The 16,090-nt window shown below is 42.4% G+C and overlaps 1 long non-coding RNA gene across 1 annotated transcript; it reads left to right on the top strand.

The window, feature by feature from the left end:
- Nucleotides 1-14,860, top strand: LOC129815444 (uncharacterized). Its single transcript, XR_008753431.1, has 3 exons — nt 1-1,868; nt 10,818-10,938; nt 11,210-14,860. It is a non-coding gene; the product is annotated as an uncharacterized LOC129815444 (long non-coding RNA).
- Nucleotides 14,861-16,090: the final 1,230 nt, after the last annotated feature.

The following is a 16,090-nucleotide window of genomic DNA, read 5'->3' as shown; positions in this document are numbered from 1 at the left end:
GTTACATTGTGTTGTTTAAGTGTTCCCTTTATTTTTTTGAGCAGTGTATTAGCTTACTACAATAGCCTACCACACTACCGCATTCATTCATCAAGGCACGTTAGCGATAGCAATAGGCACATTAGCGATAGCGAATAAACCAGCAAGATATATAATTTTTGACTAACCTTGATAAGCTTCATCAGATGACAGTCCTATAACATCAGGTTATACATACACTTATGTTTTGTTCGAAAATGTGCATATTTAGAGCTGAAATCAGTGGTTATACATTGTGCTAACGTAGCATCTTTTTCCCACAACGTCCAGATATTTTTCTGACACTTTTTCTGACACACATATTCTGACCAAATAACTATTCATAAACATAACTAAAAAATACATGTTGTATAGGAAATGATAGATACACTAGTTCTTAATGCAATCGCCGTGTTAGAATTCTAAAAATAACTTAATTACGACATCCAGCTTAGTTATAGCGAGAGAGTACCCAAAAGCTGGGCGCAAACGACTAGTACAACATGTTCGACAGATATATGAAATAGCATCATAAAATGGGTCCTACTTTTGCTGATCTTCCATCAGAATGTTGTACAAGGGGTCCTTTGTCGGGAACAATCGTTGTTTGGTTTTATAACGGCCTTTTTCCCTCTCGATTTAGCAAGCACACTTGCCAAGTGGCGCGAATCTCTCCATCGTCAACAAACTCAGAGAACGGAACACGGCAAAACTCCCGAAAAAATTTCAATAATCTGATTAAACTATATTGAAAAAAACATACTTTACGATGATATTGTCACATGTATCAAATAAAATCAACGCCGGAGATATTAGTCGTCCATAACGACAGTTTATCAGAAGGCAAATCCAGGTCCCTTCTCGCGCTCTCCAGAAAACAGGAAACTGGTGACACGTCATGCCAAGAGCTATTATTTGAGCCCAGATCAAGTTACACACTCAATTTCTTCTCTCACTGCTTGTCGACATCTAGTGGAAGACGTATGAAGTGCATCTAAACAAATAAATATCAAGGACTTTAATAGGCAGGCCCTAGAAGAGAGCATCGATTTCAGATTTTCCACTTCCTGTCAGGAAGTTTGCTGCAAAAGGAGTTCTGTTTTACTCACAGATATAATTCAAACTGTTTTAGAAACTAGAGAGTGTTTTCTATCCAATAGTAATAATAATATGCATATTGTACGAGCAAGAATTGAGTACGAGGCCGTTTAAATTGGGCACGATTTTCCCCCAAAGTGAAAACAGCGCCATCTGTCCTCAACAGGTTTTAAGAGCCATCCACATTGCAATAAGAGTATTCTTCCATTTACTTAGCTATGTCAACTGCTGTTATTCAATTATGTTTCTCTCCCTTTGATTTCTACTTCTCAGGCAAGAGTACTGTTTAGGTAAGGGTGTGATGTCTGTACAAAAACTAATTTAGAATAATTAGACACCCTATAACCCACACACACACTCATGTATCAATCTGATTGATGGATTGTGTTGTGCACTAAGCAGGCTCAGGTGTATAACTGTGGCTCCTTCCACCTTCAAATGATAGGCAAGAGGGCCAACTATGGAGAGTAGTAAGACACTTTCTATAACTACGCTATATTGTTTGTCCTCGTGTGTCCGTTCATGTTTATCAGTATAAAGTACTCGGCAGCCACTTAGTGTGGACAACAGGTGAGGCCACACACACAGATTCCTATTGAACACTGTCTCTTTAACCACCTTATTTTCTCAATAAGTCTCTTCACTTCATCCCTCTCTCCCCTACTCCCTAAATCCTCTACGTTATATCAGCTGTGTCGGTGAACACCTCCCGCATCTGAACTGGCAACATAGAGGGCACAGCATGATCAGAGGTGAGAGGTCACTTGGTCAGGTCAACAGGAAGTATTATTAAAGGGATGCTTTACATTGAAATACAGATAGAGATGTAGTAGTCCCAGAGTTAATGATCCAAGGTCAGTCTTGCATTTCACCACCTGATGATTATGATGACTGACAGTGTTAGAATAAAAAAAGAGGCTTAAACATACTCTCATCTGCCGGTATGTTTTGATGTGAGAGGATGCCAACCCCCAGTCCCGTCATCGCCACCTCACCCGCTCTTAAGATAACCTTCGGGCCGGCTGGGAGCCCAAGGCTGTTAGGAGACACCACTAGACACTATTATCTAATTGTGATGAACTGAGAGAATATTAGGGTAGCACTGTGATTCTTTAATCATATGCGGAATTCCCTGCTCCTATGTTCTTACTACTTTCCCTTTCTGTCTTTTACACCTCTCTCGCCACCTCTTTCTTACTCTGTTTTTATAATGCACAGCAGATGTGCATGGCAGTACAGATTGAACATGTATTTATAATGCATGGATTTATAACACTTGGATAATTAACTTCTTTCAATAAAGCGTTTCACATTCTCTACTGGTTTAAATTAAGTCTAATTTAATGAAATACTACACCTATCATGTGTTTCAGATCAATGCAGATGAAGGAAATTAGATATTGAGATGAACTGGTTTGAGTATTTACATGATGTAGTGTACTGTTTTTAAAAATTCTATTTCTGTATATATGAATTACAAATCAGCCTTTAACCAGTTAAATCATATTTCTAGTCTATTGCATAGTTACAATGTGTAACCATGGATGTCCCAAGACCAAGATTGGTAAACACTGTTGATGTGTATAATTGTAATACATACATGCTGGCACAGCATCATTCAAAGACTGGAATTTGATACTGCTGGAATTGAATATGACTGAAAAATTATCTCAGACATTGTCACGCCCTGGCCTTATTATTCTTTGTTTTCTTTATTATTTTAGTTAGGTCAGGGTGTGACATGGGTAATGTTTATGTTTTGTTGGTTTTGGGTGTTTATTTGGTAAAGGGGTTATGGGGTGTAGTAGATGGTTTTGTGTTGAGTGTATATGTCTAGCGTTGTCTATGTTGGTTAGTTATCTAGGAGAGTCTATGGTTACCTGAATGAGTTCCCAATTAGAGACAGCTGATTTCGGTTGTCTCTGATTGGGAGCCTTATTTAGGGTAGCCATAGGCTCTCATTGGTTGTGGGTAATTGTCTATGTCAGAACGTTTGTAGCCTGTCTGTCTATGCACAACGTTTGTAGCTTCACGGTCGTTTTGTTATTTTGTATAGTTTGTATTAAGTGTTCGTCTTTCATTTAAATAAATTCATTATGACTTCATACCTTGACGCGTATTGGTCCGACCCATGCTTCTCCTCTTCAGACGAAGAGGAGGAGAACGATCGTGACAGTAGCCATAGGCTCTCATTGGTTGTGGGTAATTGTCTATGTCAGAACGTTTGTAGCCTGTCTGTCTATGCACAACGTTTGTAGCTTCACGGTCGTTTTGTTATTTTGTATAGTTTGTATTAAGTGTTCGTCTTTCATTTAAATAAATTCATTATGACTTCATACCTTGACGCGTATTGGTCCGACCCATGTCCAGAAATCCTTTGTGGGTAGGTCCTGTTGCCGCCTTCCAGACAGGAGCAGCCAGATCAGTCAGCCAGCCATGAGCAGCCAGATCCGTCAGCTAGCCATGAGCAGCCAGATCCGTCAGCTAGCCATGAGCAGCCAGATCCGTCAGCTAGCCATGAGCAGCCAGATCCGTCAGCTAGCCATGAGCAGCCAGATCCGTCAGCTAGCCATGAGCAGCCAGATCCGTCAGCTAGCCATGAGCAGCCAGATCCGTCAGCTAGCCATGAGCAGCCAGATCCGTCAGCTAGCCATGAGCAGCCAGATCCGTCAGCTAGCCATGAGCAGCCAGATCCGTCAGCTAGCCATGAGCAGCCAGATCCGTCAGCTAGCCATGAGCAGCCAGATCCGTCAGCTAGCCATGAGCAGCCAGATCCGTCAGCCAGCCATGAGCAGCCAGATCCGTCAGCCAGCCATGAGCAGCCAGATCCGTCAGCCAGCCATGAGCAGCCAGATCAGTTAGCCAGCCATGAGCAGCCAGATCTGTCAGCCAGCCATGGGCCGTCCCTCAGTCCGGAGCTGCAGTCCCTCAGTCCGGAGCTGCAGTCCCTCAGTCCGGAGCTGCCATTCCTCAGTCCGGAGCTGCCCCTTACCCTGGAGCTGCCCCTTCCCCTGGTGCTGCCCCTTACCCTGGTGCTGCCCCTTACCCTGGTGCTGCCCCTTACCCTGGTGCTGCCCCTTATCCTGGTACTGCCCCTGACCCTGGTACTGCCCCTTACCCTGGTACTGGTCCTTAGTCCGGAGCTGTCCCTTAGTCCGGAACTCCCCCTTAATGCAATGGGGTTAATGTGGAGGGGGGTCGTTTGGAGGAAGCCTAGGAGGTGGTTAGGTACTGTGGTGACGTGGGGACTACGACCAGAGCCGGAGCCGCCACCGTGGAGGGGAGCCCACCCAGACCCTCCCCTAGACTGTGTATGGTGCGCCCGGAGTTCGCGCCTCAAGGGGGGGGTTATGTCACGCCCTGGCCTTATTATTCTTTGTTTTCTTTATTATTTTAGTTAGGTCAGGGTGTGACATGGGTAATGTTTATGTTTTGTTGGTTTTGGGTGTTTATTTGGTAAAGGGGTTATGGGGTGTAGTAGATGGTTTTGTGTTGAGTGTATATGTCTAGCGTTGTCTATGTTGGTTAGTTATCTAGGAGAGTCTATGGTTACCTGAATGAGTTCCCAATTAGAGACAGCTGATTTCGGTTGTCTCTGATTGGGAGCCTTATTTAGGGTAGCCATAGGCTCTCATTGGTTGTGGGTAATTGTCTATGTCAGAACGTTTGTAGCCTGTCTGTCTATGCACAACGTTTGTAGCTTCACGGTCGTTTTGTTATTTTGTATAGTTTGTATTAAGTGTTCGTCTTTCATTTAAATAAATTCATTATGACTTCATACCTTGACGCGTATTGGTCCGACCCATGCTTCTCCTCTTCAGACGAAGAGGAGGAGAACGATCGTGACAGACATTCATACCTGAACTGCACCTTTTTATTTGCCAAGATAGAGTACATGATCAGTGACTACATTAAATGTACAGGCTGCAATGTGGGGATCTCATGCATGGTAATAACTACATGTATATTAAACTCAGCAACAAAAAAAAACTAATTACTTCACAGCTCTTCATTGTAAAGGGTTTAAACACTGTTTCACGTGCTTGTTCAATGAACCATAAACAATTAATTAACTTGCACCTGTGGAACGGTTGTTAAGACACTAACAGCTTACAGACGGTAGGCAATTAAGGTCACAGTTATGAAAACTTAGGACACTAAAAGAGGCCTTTACTGACTCTGGAAAAACACCAAAAGAAAGATGCCCAGGGTCCCTGCTCGTCTGCGTGAACGTGCCTTAGGCATGCTGCAAGGAGGCATGAGGACTGCAGATGTGGCCAGGGCAATAAATTGCAATGTCCGTACTGTGAGACGCCTAAGACAGCGCTACAGGGAGACAGGACGGACAGCTGATCGTCCTCGTAGTGGCAGACCACGTGTAACAACACCTGCACAGGATCGGTACATCCGAACATCACCTGCGGGACAGGTACAGGATGGCAACAACTGCCCGAGTTACACCAAAGAAGCACAATCACTCCATCGGTGCTCAGACTGTCCGCAATAGTCTGAGAGAGGCAGGAATGAGGGCTTGTAGGCCTATTGTAAGGCAGGTCCTCACCAGACCACCGGCAACAACGTCGTCTATGGGCACAAACCCACCGTCGCTGGACCAGACAGGACTGGCAAAAAGTGCTTTTCACTGACGAGTCGTGGTTTTGTCTCACCAAGGGTGATGGTAGGATTTATCATCGAAGGAATAAGCGTTACACCGAGGCCTGTACGCTGGAGTGGGATCGATTGGAGGTGGAGGGTCCGTCATGGTCTGGGGCGGTGTAACGGCAGCCTTCCCTGTCTTCATGAGAAGAGGTGTAGCAGGGATCGGACCAAGATGCAGCGTAGCTCGTGTTCAACATGATTTTAATTACGAAAATACTGAACACTAAACAAATACAAAATAACAAATGTGGCAGATACAGCCCTATCTGGTGCAGAGAAAACACAGAGACAGGAAACAACCACCCACAAATCCCCAACACAAAACAAGCCACCTATATATGATTCCCAATCAGGGACAACGATTGACAGCTGCCTCTGATTGAGAACCATATTAGGCCAAACACAGAAACAGACAAACTAGACACACAACATAGAATGCCCACCCAGCTCACGTCCTGACCAACACTAAAACAAGCAAAACACACAAGAACATTGGTCAGAACGTGACCAACAGCATCATCGGACTGAGCTTGTTGTCATTGCTGGCAATCTCAACGCTGTGCGTTACAGGGAAGACATCCTCCTCCTCCCTCATGTGGTACCCTTCCTGCAGGCTCATCCTGACATGACCCTCCAGCATGACAATGCCACCAGCCATAGTGCTCGTTCTGTGCGTGATTTCCTGCAAGACAGGAATGTCAGTGTTCTGCCATGGCCAGCGAAGAGCCCGGATCTCAATCCCATTGAGTACGTCTGGGACCTGTTGGATCGGAAGGTGAGGGCTAGGGCCAATATCCCCAGAAATGTCCTGTAACTTGCAGGTGCCTTGGTGGAAGAGTGGGGTAAGATCTCACAGCAAGAACTGTCAAATCTGGTGCAGTCCATGAGGAGGAAATGCACTGCAGTACTTAATGCAGCTGGTGGCCCCACCAGATACTGTTACTTTTAACTTTGACCCCCCCCTATATTCAAGGACACATTATTAAATTTCTGTTAGTCACATGTCTGGAACTTGTTCAGTTTATGTCTTAGTTCTTGAATCTTATGTTTATACAAGTATTTACACCTGTTAAGTTTGCTGAAAATAAACGCAGTTGACAGTGAGAGGACGTTTCTTTTTTTGCTGAGTTTATGACTTGCATCCTTGGCACAAAGTTATATTATATTCTACTCAATCCATAGGCTTCATTAATGTCATTTAGACTGTTTTGAAGTTGATACAACTGGCTATGATAGCTGAGGTTCATAGCTAGGTCCTGAAATAATATGTATACCAAACGTTTGGGTCCATACACGGATCGGCTATATAGCTAGCTACACATCCATAGGCATACAGGTATTTGTATCCTCTGCACAATAAGCAAGAACTTAGCTACGTTATTTAATCTATCTGCATTGCATGGCAAATATCAGCAAGGCAAGCTTACAAAATTGTACATTAGATTTGCAATAAATGCTTTAGCTAGCTAGATTCTTTACATCCACTACATACATCCATACATTCACAAGACGGCAGCCTGGTTTGCAGGTTTTCTCAGGAGTCCCTAAAACATTAAACACAAATGACAATTTCATACTCATGTCACAACACCCATAAAGCTAGTTAGCTAGCTGGCTAAATAGCCAATTTTGTAAATTAACTTAATAACCCAAAAAAAATCATAACCGTTTGTCTCTACATTAACTAACATATTCCTCTCAACTGTAAATTTTTGCATGACTCACATTAACATATTCCCCTCAACTGTACATTTTTGCATGACTCGTTATGACATTGTAATTACTTACATTTGCTTCCATCCTACTATTTTTGTTAGCCATCTTTGCTGAAGAAAGTCTCAAGCGATGGGTAGCATAACGTCAAATTCGTCATGGGAACCACTCGATATGATTTGTCATCGCCCAGCCGTTGCAAAACATACACTATGTTACAAAGATCTCATTGTACAATGGTGTCAAAGTTAGGGGAAGGGTTAGCTAACATGCTAAGTAGTTGCAAAGTAGCTACAACGTAGTGAGTAGTTGAAAGTTGCAAAAGTTGTTTATATTTGTATTTATTATGGATCTCCAACTCTTCCTGGAGTCCAGCAAAATTAAGGCAGTTTATATAATTTTAAACACATTCACAGATTTCACAACACACTGTGTCCCCTCAGGCTCCTACTCCACCAATACCACATATCTACAGTTCTAAATCCATGTGTATGTATAGTGCATATGTTATCGTGTGTGTGTATGCATGTGTCTGTGCCAATGTTTGTGTTGCTTCACAGTACCCGCTGTTCCATAAGGTGTTTTTTTTTAATCTGTTTTTTAAATCTAATTTATGATTCAGTTACTTGATGTGGAATAGAGTTCCATGTAGTCATGGCTCTATGTAGTACTGTGTGCCTCCCATAGTCTGTTCTGGACTTGGGGACTGTGAAGAGACCTCTTGTGACATGTCTTGTGGGATATGCATGGGTGTCCGAGCTGTGTGCCAGTAGTTTAGACAGACAGCTCGGTGCATTCAACACCTCTCATAAATAAAAGTAGTGATGAAGTCAATCTCTCCTCCACTTTGAGCCAGGAGAGATTGACATGCATATTATTAATATTAGCTCTCTGTGTACATCTAAGGGCCAGCTGTGCTGCCCTGTTCTGAGCCAAGTCCTTTTTTGTGGCACCTGACCACACGACTGAACAGTAGTCAAGGTGCGACAAAACTAGGGCCTGTAGGACCTGCCTTGTTGATATTGTTGTTAAGAAGGCAGAGCATCGCTTTATTATAGACGGACTTCTCCCCATCTTAGCTACGACTGCATCAATATGTTTTGACCATGACAGTTTACAATCTAGGGTTACTCCAAGCAGTTTAGTCGTCTCAACTTACTTAATTTCTACATTATATATTACAAGATTTAGTTGAGGTTTAGGGTTTAGTGAGTGTTTTGTTCCAAATACAATGCTTTTAGTTTTAGATATATTTAAGGCTAACTTATTCCTTGCCACCCACTCTGAAACTAACTGCAGCTCTTTGTTGAGTGTTGCAGTCATTTCAGTCGCTGTAGTAGCTGACGTGTATATTATTGAGTCATCATCATATATAGACACTCTGGCTTTACTCAGTCAGTGGCATGTCGTCAGTAAAAATTGAAAAAAGTAAGGGGCCTAAACAGCTACCCTGGGGAACTCCTGATTCTAACTATATTGTATTTGAGAGGCTTCCATTAAAGAACACCCTCTGTTTTCTGTTAGACAAGTAACCTTTTATCCACATTATAGCAGGGGGTGGAAAGCCACAACACATACGTTTTTCCAGCAGCAGACTATGATCGATAATGTCAGAAGCTGCACTGAAGTCTAACAAGACAGTCCCCACAATCCTTTTATTATTCATTTCTCTCAGCCAATCATCAGTCATTTGTGTAAGTGCTATGGTTGTTGAGTGTCCTTCCCTATAAGCATGCTGAAATTCTGTTGTAAATTTGTTTACTGTAAAATAGCATTGTATCTGGTCAAACACAATTTTTCCCAGAAGTTTACTAAGGGTTGATAACAGGCTGATTGGTCGGCTATTTGAGCCAGTAAAGGGGGTACATTTTTCCCCAAAATTTCATTTAAGTTGCCCCAAAGCTTTTTACTATCATTCTTTATATAATTATCTTTGTTTCATAATGTAGTTTCTTTAGTTTAGTCAGATGATTTCTTAATTTGCAGTACGTTTGCCGATTAGTTGGGCTGCCAGACTTAATTGCCATACCTTTTGCCTCATCCCTCTCAACCATACAATTTTTCAATTCCTCATCAATCCAAAGGGATTTAAGTTTTTACGGTCATTTTCTTAATGGGTGCGTGCTTATTAGTAACTGGAATAAGTAGTTTCATAAATGCGTCAAGTGCAGCGTCTGGTTGCTTCTCATTACACACCACAGACCAGCAAATATTCTTTACATCATCAACATATGAATCACTACAAAACTTCTTGTATGACCTCTTATACACTATATTAGGCCCAGCCTTTGGAACTTTAGTTTTCCTAGATATGGCTATTATATTGTGATCACTACATCCTATGGATTTGGACACGGCTTTAAAGAAAATATCTGCAGCATTAGTAAGGATGTGATCAATACATGTTGATGATTTCATTCCTGTGCTGTTTGTAACTTCCCTGTTAGGTTGACTGACAACCTGATCCAGGTTGCAAGCAATGGTTAAAGTTTGAAGTTTTTTCCTGAGTGGGCAGCTTGATGATAGCCAGTCAATATTTAAATCACCCAGAAAATATACTTCTCTGTTGATATCACATACATTATCAAGCATTTCACACATATTATCCAGATACTGACTGTTAGCACTTGGTGGCCTATAACAGCTTCCCACAAGAATGGGCTTTAGGTGAGGCAGATTAACCTGTAGCCATATTACTTCAACAGTATTTAACATTAGATCGTCTCTAAGCTTTACAGGAATGTGGTTCTGAATATAGAACGCAACACCGCCTCCGTTGGCATTTCTGTCTTTTCGGTAGATGTTATAACCATGTATCGCTACCACTGTATCATCAAAGGTATTATCTAAGTGAGTTTCAGAGATAGTCAGAATATGAATGTCGTCTGTTACATGCAAGTTATTGACTTCATGGACCTTGCTTCTCAGGCTGCATATGTTAATATGGGCTATTTTTAGCACTTTTCTGGGTTGCTTGACTGTTTTTTATGCTTTACAGGGAAGCTTATCAGAGGTAGATTTACTCATGTTATTTACATTGGAGCTGATAGTGCAGGGTGAGCTGCATAAGTGCTAACAGTGTAACTGGTTTATAGGCTCATGATTACTGCTTACAATAGCTGTAGGATAAACAGATGTATTCGGTGCAATTAGGGGTACATCAATTAAATTACTTAACTTGTGTTTGCCAAATCCCCAAAAGTCATGTACATTTGATGCAGCATTATGACAACTCATTGTCACAATGGTAGGGATTAACTGAGCTGGTCTTGGATCCTTTACCAGTCATTGATGAGATTCGAACTCGTAACCAAGTAACCATATCTTAGGGAGACAGGGAGGGTCCCCAGAGGAGGGTGGACCTGGACCTCTTCTACATGGACGCTCATGAAGTCAGCAACCGGAACTTCCAAAGCTTCATCAACGCCACAGGCTACGTCAGCGAGGCAGGTTTAAACATTTTACTGACTTATTTATTAAGATTAGTCTTATCAAGTGTCTCTTTTTCTCAATGGAGACCTGGTCAAAGACAGAAGTGGGATCAGCAGTATTAGAAACATGAAAACGCACATTGCGATCCACGTGGCATTGTGGTTTCCTCTGGGACAGCCATGCTGACAGATGTCACTCTATAGATAGAAGTGATAGCTTCCTATCTTCTCTGATTATTGTCCTAAAATGCTTTCACTTCTCCCGCCCCACTGTGTATTCCTACAGGCAGAGAGGTTTGGAGATTCTTTTGTGTTCGAGGGGGTGTTGAGTGAGGAGGTCAAAAGCCAGATCTCCCAGGCAGTAAGTACGCTTCAGAGCTCAGACCAAAGACTTAAAGGCAACAGAGAAAGATAGGAGGATAAATGAAATAACCCCAAAACCAGGGATGTATTTGTATGTATTGTGCATTTATCATGCTGAGGAATGAAGTGACTGCTGCAGTCAATGTTCTATTGTCACTGAGGTAGGTTTTACAATTTAACTGACTTATTTGTTGACATTAGTCTTATCAAGTGTCTATTTTTCTCAATGGAGACCTGATCAAAGACTTCTTTAAGTGTTGCCTAGGTGCTAGAGTGACTGTTTCTGCATTCAACAATGCCACTTACGACACTAAAGCTACTGAGGAGTTTGTAAAGTGTTAAACAAATCAAAATATATTTTTAATTCTTCAAAGTAGCCACCCTTTAACTTGATGACAGCTTTGCACACTCTTGGCAGTCTCTCAACCAGCTTCACCTGGAATGCTTTTCCAACGGTCTTGAAGGTGTTCCCACATATGCTGAGCACTTGTTGGCTGCTTTTCCTTCACTCTGCGGTCCAACTCATCCCAAACCATCTCAATTGGGTTGAGGTCAGCTGATTGTGGAGGCCAGGTCATCTGATACAGCACTCCATCACTCTCCTTCTTGGTATAATAGCCCTTACACAGCCTGGAGGTGTGTTGGGTCATTGTTCTGTTGAAAAACAAATGATAGTCCCACTAAGCGAAAAAACAGATGGGGAAAGCTTATCGTTGCAGTATGCTGTGGTAGCCATTCTGGTTAAGAGTGCCTGAATTCTAAATAAACAGTGTAACCAGCAAAGCACCATCACACTTCCTCCTCCATGTTTCACTGTGGGAACCACACATGTGGAAATCATCCATTCAACCAACTCGGTCTCACAAAGACACGGCGATTGGAACCAAAAATCTCAAATTTGGACTCAAAAAGACAGATTTCCACTGGTCTAATCGAACCCACAAATGCTGATGCTCCAGTTACTCAACTAGTCTAAAGAAGGCCAGTTTTATTGCTTCATTAATCCGAACAACAGTTTTCAGCTGTGCTGACATAATTGCAAAAGGGTTTTCTAATGATCAGTTAGCCTTTTAAAATGATAAACTTGGATTAGCTAGCGTTGATAATGGCCCTTTACAATATTCCTTTACAACATTAACAATGTCTACGCTGTATTTCTGATCAATTTTATGTTATTTTAATGTTTACAAAACACGCTATTCTTTCAAAAACAAGAACATTTCTAAATGACCCCAAACTTTTGAACGGTAGTGTAAGAATGCTGTTCATTGACTATAGCTCAGCATTCAACACCATAGTACCCTCCAAGCTCACCATTAAGCTCGGAGCCCTGGGTCTGAACCCAGCCCTGGGTCTGAACCCAGCCCTGTGCAACGCGTCCTAGACTTTCTGATGGGCCGCCCGCAGGTGGTGAAGGCAGGAAACAACACCACCACTTTGCTGATCCTGAACACAGGGGCCCCACAAGGATGTGTGCTCAACCCCCTCCTGTACTCCCTGTTCACCCATGACTGGGTGGCCACGCACGCCTCAAACTCAATCATCAAGTTTGCAGACGACACAACCGTAGTAGGCCTGATTACCAACAATGACGAGACAGCCAACAGGGAGGAGGTGAGGGCTCTGGCAGAGTGGTGCCAGGAAAATAACCTCTCACTCAACATCAACAAAACAAAGGAGCTGATCGTGGACTTCAGTAAACAGCAGAGGGAGCATGCTCCTATCCACATCGATAGGACCGCAGTTGAGAAGGTAGAAAGCTTCAAGTCGTTGGTGTACAGATCACTGACGATCTGAAATGGTCCACCCACAAAGACAGTGTGGTGAAGAAGGCGAAACAACACCTCTTCAACCTCAGGAGGCTGAAGAAATTTGGCTTGGCACCTAAAACCTTGCAAACTTTTACAGATACACAATTGAAAGCATCCTGTCGGGCTGTATCACCGCCTTGTACGGCAACTGCACCGCCCGCAAACGCAGGGCTCTCCAGAGGGTGGTGCGGTCTGCCCAACGCATCCCCGGTGGCAAACTACCTGCCCTCCAGGACAATACAGCACCCGATGTCACAGGAAGGCCAAAAAGATCATCAAGGACAACAATCACCTGAGCCAAGGCCTGTTCACTCCGCAATCATCCAGAAGGCGAGGTCAGTACAGGTGCATCAAAGCTGGGACCGAGAGACTGAAAAACAGTCTTCTATCAAGGCCGTCAGAGTGTAAAATCACTAGGCAGCGTCCACCAGGGTTACTGTCGTGGAAATTCTAATCAAGTGAGAGAGACTTTGTCATTTCTTCAAACAATCAACCTTTTATTTGATATCAATACATTTTTTGCAATAATGGAGCTGGTCAACAAACCACCCGTAGGTGATTCGTTGAAAGCCCAACAATACAGGAAATGCTGAGATCTTATATAGTGGACCTAAACATGCTTATTAATGGCTGGTTCCACCCCTCCCCGGCAGATCAGGGAATCATAAGCTACCTTGTTTTCTTCTTGTGGCTATGTGTATCGGGTCATAGCGCACAAACAAGTGATAACCTTAGTTCTGTTACTCCTCTCTGTTCAAGCCAGTCTCTGTTCACCTCATATCTCCACACAGCTGTGCCCTTCAAAGATATGAGAAGAACAGGATGGACTGAGACACTGTGGTCACTCTGAGGCTCTTTGTCTTATGCCGTGTGACCAAGTTGAACAGAGGCAGAGTGGAAAAATACCCGTTTTTTCTTACAAGACCTTCAAACAGACAGTGGAAATGTACAGGTTTAAGGCTCATACAGCGCATGTGCATAACAAAGTTCAGCATTAAGAACTAATGAAGTAAGTAATTCTTCTTCATTACAGGCTATATGAGCTTATAGAGCTTATACAGGATTTTTCCCCTTACATTACACAACCCTGCACCATAGAGGTTGCTGCCCTATATATATACTGTAGACTTGGAATCACTGGACACTTTAATAATTGAACACTAGTCACTTTATTAATGTTTACATATTTTTGCTTTACTCATCTCATATGTATATACTGTATTCTATTCTACTGTATTTTAGTTTTTGTCACTTTGACATTGCTATTCCTAATATTTATATATTTCTTAATGACATTATTTTACTTTTAGATGTGTGTATTGTTGTGAATTGTTAGATATTACTGCACTGTTGGAGCTAGAAAAACACCAAAGCCCAGCTGTTAGCTGGGCCAAAGATATTTTCCCCAGTGGCTGGACTTCTTTGGTGGACATTGTGCAATCAGTCAGTGGTAACCTGGTAACGCAAGTCATGATTGGTGTCGTGGAAATATTCGGTCAATCATATTTCACAAATACCGGAGCCTGTGAGTTCAAATAGACTTTTTATCACAACATAACAAAAGCCGAGCTGGTTCATGAATACAACTGCCTTTCCAGTCTTGGCAAACAATTTTTATACATTATTCCTCCTTAAGTCACCCTCATAGTAACTCCTCTTAATGACTCATCCCCTCTGGCATTTAGCCACCGTTATCTTATTGCCTTGCACTAAGTTTAGTTTGGTTTCATATTAGGGCATGGAACCCGTAGAGCCACAGAAATAGTTTTTATATGACGACATTCAGTGCCTTTACAGAAATAGTGGATGGACTGTTGTTGATTTGTTTACACGTATGTGAACTCTATAGTCTATTTTCTCGGACTGAAAATAGGAGGAGCAGTTGTCAATCCTAAGTGTCTCCGTGCGCCCATTTGATCTTTAGGTTAGGCCTATATAATGGGAGTATTCTCATTCTGTGGAAGGCTACAAGTACAACAGCGTAATCAACAATGTCTACTCTGAATAATAAATACATGTGTTTGTGTAACTACATTCCTGGAGTGAGGGCAGAGTGAGGGCGGGGATCAGCCGTTTCACTTTGGGTAACTTAAAGCGTAGGGTGTCCTGTTTCAACATGGTGGACTATAGAAACCGTTCTCAAATTGTTAAAGATCATTATTGGGTAACAAACAATAACAACCAAGGACATGCTTGTGTTTCTCAATTAATTGAGACATTTTTACAAACAGCTACTATGTGCATTTTGCATATCTTGAGATGAATTACACCATACAGATATTTGAATTAAAGTCAAATGTCATCCCCTGATGATCTTCATTAGGCCTATTGACCGCTAATATTCAGTACAATTCAGCCTCTCAGGGTAGGACAATGAAACGTATTAATGCCAGAGGGTTAGACGAGACCTATTTTTGGGGAGCACGAAATACCCTAGTCACAATGAGAGAGACAGATGCAAAGAGACAGCTCACCATGATTTAGGGCCTTCAAAAGACAGATAAACAGCAATCACTCGCGGCTGTTCAGGCTACTTATTATCCTGATCGTCATTCAATTCAAGAAATGAAACTAGATTTCCTATGTAGGGTGTGGCTAAAAGCTTTGTTTACACACAGCCCAATTCTAATAAATGTTTTCACTTTCAGATCAGCTCTGAAAAACATCTGATGTGAAAAGGTCTGACATTATTCTTGTGCAGGTCCACATGAGCATCTTGCCACCTTAATAAAAACATAAATGTAGGACCTTATTTTACAGTACTGTTTCCACTGTTTTTACCTGTGGATACTTTCTGGTACTTACTTCAAAGAATTCATACCCAATTGGTAAACATCTGCTGCTTATTTCAATAGATCCAATGGCCAGCAGCATACCACCCTGCATACCACTACTGGCTTGCTTCTGAAGCTACGCAGGGTTGGTCCTGGTCAGTCCCTGGATGGGAGACCAGATGCTGCTGGAAGTGGTGTTGGAGGGCCAGTAGGAGGCACTCTG

The sequence above is a fragment of the Salvelinus fontinalis genome, chromosome 18 (assembly GCF_029448725.1).
Source record: "Salvelinus fontinalis isolate EN_2023a chromosome 18, ASM2944872v1, whole genome shotgun sequence".
NCBI lineage: Eukaryota > Metazoa > Chordata > Actinopteri > Salmoniformes > Salmonidae > Salvelinus > Salvelinus fontinalis.
The sequence above is the reverse complement of the archived record's forward strand: the minus strand, read 5'-3'. Positions and strand labels throughout refer to the sequence as shown.